This window comes from Arachis hypogaea, chromosome 5 (genome assembly GCF_003086295.3).
Source record: "Arachis hypogaea cultivar Tifrunner chromosome 5, arahy.Tifrunner.gnm2.J5K5, whole genome shotgun sequence".
In the NCBI taxonomy this organism is placed as follows: domain Eukaryota; kingdom Viridiplantae; phylum Streptophyta; class Magnoliopsida; order Fabales; family Fabaceae; genus Arachis; species Arachis hypogaea.
The window spans coordinates 68307410-68311899 of record NC_092040.1 but is presented as its reverse complement, the minus strand read 5'-3'; the positions used below and the strand labels follow the sequence as shown (position 1 = coordinate 68311899).

The window sequence follows — 4490 nt, the reverse complement described above, 5'->3', positions numbered from 1 at the left end:
ACCTCCCTGCACTCGAAATGGATTTTCTGGAGCTACAGAACTCCAATTGGCGCGCTCTCAACGGCTTTGGAAGGTAGACATCCAGAGCTTTCCAGCAATAGATAATAGTCCATACTTTATTCGGAAATTGACGACGTAACTTGGCGTTGAACGCCAAGTACATGCTGCTGTCTGGAGTTAAACGCCAGAAAAACGTCATGATCCGGAGTTGAACGCCCAAAACACGTTATAACTTGGAGTTCAACTCCAAGAAAAGCCTCAGCTCGTGGATAGATCAAGCTCAGCCCAAACATACACCAAGTGGGCCCCGGAGGTGGATTTATGCATCAATTACTTACTCATGTAAACCCTAGTAGCTAGTCTAGTATAAATAGGATAAGTTACTATTGTATTAGACATCTTTTTGACAGTTTAATCTTTGACTGTTTTAGTCTTTGATCATTCGGTCTTTTGATCATTCAGGTGGCTGGCCATTCGGCCATGCCTGAACCTTTCACTTATGTATTTTCAACAGTGGAGTTTCTACACACCATAGATTAAGGGTGTGGAGCTCTGCTGTACCTCAAGTTTCAATACAATTACTATTACTTTCTATTCAATTCTCTTCTATCCTTATTCCAAGATATACGTTTCACAACACTTTGATGAATGTGATGATCCGTGACACGCATCATCATTCTCACCTATGAACGTACGTGACTGACAACCACTTCCGTTCTACTTTAGACCGGGCGCATATCTCTTAGATTCCCCAACAGAATCTTCGTGGTATAAGCTAGATAGATGGAGGCATTCATGAGGATCCGGAAAGTCTAAACCTTGTCTATGGTATTCCGAGTAGGATTCTGGGATTGAATGACTGTGACGAGCTTCAAACTCCTGAAGGCTGGGCGTGATGACAAGCGCAAAAGAATCAAGGGATTCTATTCCAACCTGATTGAGTTCCGACAGATGATTAGCCGTGCTGTGACAGAGCATAGGAACGTTTTCACTGAGAGGATGGAATGTAGCCATTGACAACGGTGATGCCCTACATAACGCTTGCCATGGAAAGGAGTAGGAAGGATTGGATGAATGTAATAAGAAAATAGAGATACGAGAGGAACACAGCATCTTCACACACTTATCTGAAATTCCCACTATTGCTTTACATAAGTATTTCTATCCCTTTTTATTTTCTATTTATTTATTAATTTTTGAACTCACCACAAACTAATTTAATCTGCCGAACTAAGATTTACAAGGTGACCATAGCTTGCTTCATACCAACAATCTCTGTGGGATCGACCCTTACTCACGTAAGGTATTACTTGGATGACCCAGTACACTTGCTGGTTAAGTTGAACGGAAGTGTGTCCACACATAGCCAAGAGCCACAATAATAATTCCATACAACAACAAAGAATGCTATATTGATGTGATCACAATTTCGTCCACCAAGTTTTTGGCGCCGTTGCCGGGGATTGTTCGAGTATGGACAACTGACGGTTCATCTTGTTGCTCAGATTAGGTAATTTTCTTTTCAAAAATCTTTTTCAAAATTTTTCTTTTCTTTTTCGTTTTCTAACCATGTTTTTCGAAAAAAAATTAAAATAAAAATACAAAAAATTAGAAAATCATAAAAATAAAAAATATTTTGTGTTTCTTGTTTGAGTCTTGAGTCAATTTTTAAGTTTGGTGTCAATTGCATGCTTTTAAAATTTTTTCTTGCATTTTTCGAAAACTCCATGCATTCATAGTGTTCTTCATGATCTTCAAGTTGTTATTGACAAGTCTTCTTGTTTGATCTTGATGATTTCTTGTTTTGTGTTGTTTGTTGTTTTTCATGTGCATTTTTTGTTTGTTAGAGTCCATGCATTAAAGATTTCTAAGTTTGGTGTCTTGCATGTTTTCTTTGCATCAAAATTTTTTCAAAAATATGTTCTTAATGTTCATCATGACCTTCAAAGTGTTCTTGGTGTTCATCTTAACATTCATAGTGTTCTTGCATGCATTATGTGTTTGATCCAAAATTTTCATATTTTGGGTCATTTTTATGTTTTTCTCTCTCATAATTAAATTTCAAGAAAATCAAAAAAAAAAATATCTTTTCCTTATTTCCCTCCAAATTTTCGAAATTTTGGGTTGACTTGGTCAAAAATTTTTAAAAATTAGTTGTTTCTCACAAGTCAAGTCAAAATTTCAATTTTAAAAATCTTATCTTTTCAAAATCTTTTTCAAAAATTATATCTTTTTCATTTTTTTTTCTATTTTTCGAAAATTCCAAAATTCTTTTTCAAAATATTTTCAAAATCTTTTTCCTATCTTTATATCAAATTTTTGAAAATTAGCTAACAATTAATGTGATTGGTTCAAAAATTTGAAGTTTGTTACTTTCTTGTTAAGAAAGGTTCAATCTTTAAGTTCTAGAATCTTATCTTGTAGTTTCTTGTTAGTTAAGTCATTTTAAAATTAAATCTTTTTATCTTTTATCTTATCTTTTTCAAAAATTTTATCTTTTTCAAAATTTGATTTCAAAATATCTTATCTAACTTCTTATCTTCTTGTCTTTTTCAAATTTGATTTTAATATCTTTTTCAATCAACTAACTAACTTTTTGTTTGTTTCTTATCTTTTTCAAAACCACTTAAACTATTTTTTCCTCTCTAATTTTCAAAAATACTTCTCTCTTTTTCAAAAATTCTTTTTAATTGTTTTAAATTTTAATTTTAATCTTATCTTATCTCTAATTTTTGAAAATTACTAACACCTTTTCCAAAATTATTTTCGAAATTCTCTATCTCTTTTCTTATTCTATTTAATTAATTATTTACTAACACTTCTCTTCACCTCTCTTCATCTAAAAATCCGGACTCAATCTATCCCTTGTGTTTGGATTCTTCACTCTTCTTTCTTCTATCCCCTTCATTTTCTACTAACATAAAGGAGTCTCTATACTGTGACATAGAGGATTCCTCTTTCTTTTCTTATTTTCTTCTCTTTCATATGAGCAGGAGCAAGGATAAAGGCACTCTTGTTGAAATTGATCCAGAACCTGAAAGGACTCTGAAGAGAAAATTAAGAGAAGCTAAGTTACAACAATCTAAAGGTAACCTTTCAGAAATATTAGAACAAGAGAAGGAGATGGCAGCCGAAAATAATAATAATGCAAGGAGAATGCTTGGTGACTTCACAAAGCCAACGTCCAAGTTTGATGGAAGAAGCATCTCCATTCTTGCCATTGGAGCCAATAATTTTGAGCTGAAACCTCAGCTAGTTGCCTTAATGCAACAAAACTGCAGGTTTTATGGACTTCCATATGAAGATCCTTACCAGTTTTTAACTGAGTTCTTGCAAATCTGTGAGACTGTAAAGACGAATGGAGTTGATCCTGAAGTCTACAGACTCATGCTTTTCCCTTTTGCTGTAAGAGAAAGAGCTAGAATATGGTTGGATTCACAACCTAAGGATAGCCTGGACTCTTGGGATAAGCTGGTCACGGCCTTCTTGGATAAATTCGTTCCTCCTTAAAAGCTGAGCAAGCTGAGAGTGGATGTTCAAACCTTCAAACAAAAAGATGGTGAATCCATCTATGAAGCTTGGGAAAGATACAAGCAGCTGACCAAAAGATGTCCATCTGACATGTTTTCAGAATGGACCATATTAGATATATTCTATTATGGTCTGTCTGAATTTTCAAAAATGTCATTGGACCATTCTGCAGGTGGATCTATTCACCTAAAGAAAACGCCTGAAGAGGCTCAAGAACTCATTGACATGGTTGCAAACAACCAATTCATGTACACTTCTGAGAGGAATTCCGTGAATAATGGGATACCTCAGAAGAAATGAGTTCTTGAAATTGATGCTCTGAATGCCATATTGGCTCAGAACAAAGTGTTGACTCAACAGGTCAACATGATCTCTCAAAATCTGAATGGATGGCAACATGCATCCAACAGTACTAAAGAGGCAGCTTCTGAAGAAGCTTATGATCCTGAGAACCCTGCCATGGCAGAGGTTAATTACATGGGTGAACCTTATGGAAACACCTATAATCCATCATGGAGAAATCATCCAAATTTCTCATGGAAGGATCAACAAAAGCCTCAACAAGGCTTTAACAATGGTGGACGCAATAGGCTAAGCAATAGCGAGCCATATCCATCATCTTCTCAGCAACAGACAGAGAATTCTGAACAAAACACTTCTAATTTAGCCAATCTAGTCTCTGATCTGTCAAAGGCCACTTTCAGTTTCATGAATGAAACAAGGTCCTCCATTAGAAATCTGGAGGCACAAGTGGGCCAGCTGAGTAAGAAAGTCATTGAAACTCCTCCCAGTATTCTCCCAAGCAATACAGAAGAGAATCCAAAAGGAGAGTGCAAGGCCATTGATGTGATCAATGTGGCCGAATGCACAAGGGAGGAGGAGGACGAAAATCCTAGTGAGGAAGACCTCCTGGAACGTCCTTCAAACAAGAAGGAGTTTCCTATTAAGGATCCAAAGGA

The 4490-nt window shown here is 35.7% G+C and overlaps 1 non-coding gene across 1 annotated transcript; it reads right to left on the bottom strand.

Moving 5' to 3' along the window:
* Window positions 1–3519: 3519 nt before the first annotated feature.
* On the bottom strand, window positions 3520–3623 carry LOC112804611 (small nucleolar RNA R71). Its single transcript, XR_003203225.1, has one exon. It is a non-coding gene; the product is annotated as a small nucleolar RNA R71 (small nucleolar RNA).
* Between the last annotated feature and the right edge of the window lie 867 nt (window positions 3624–4490).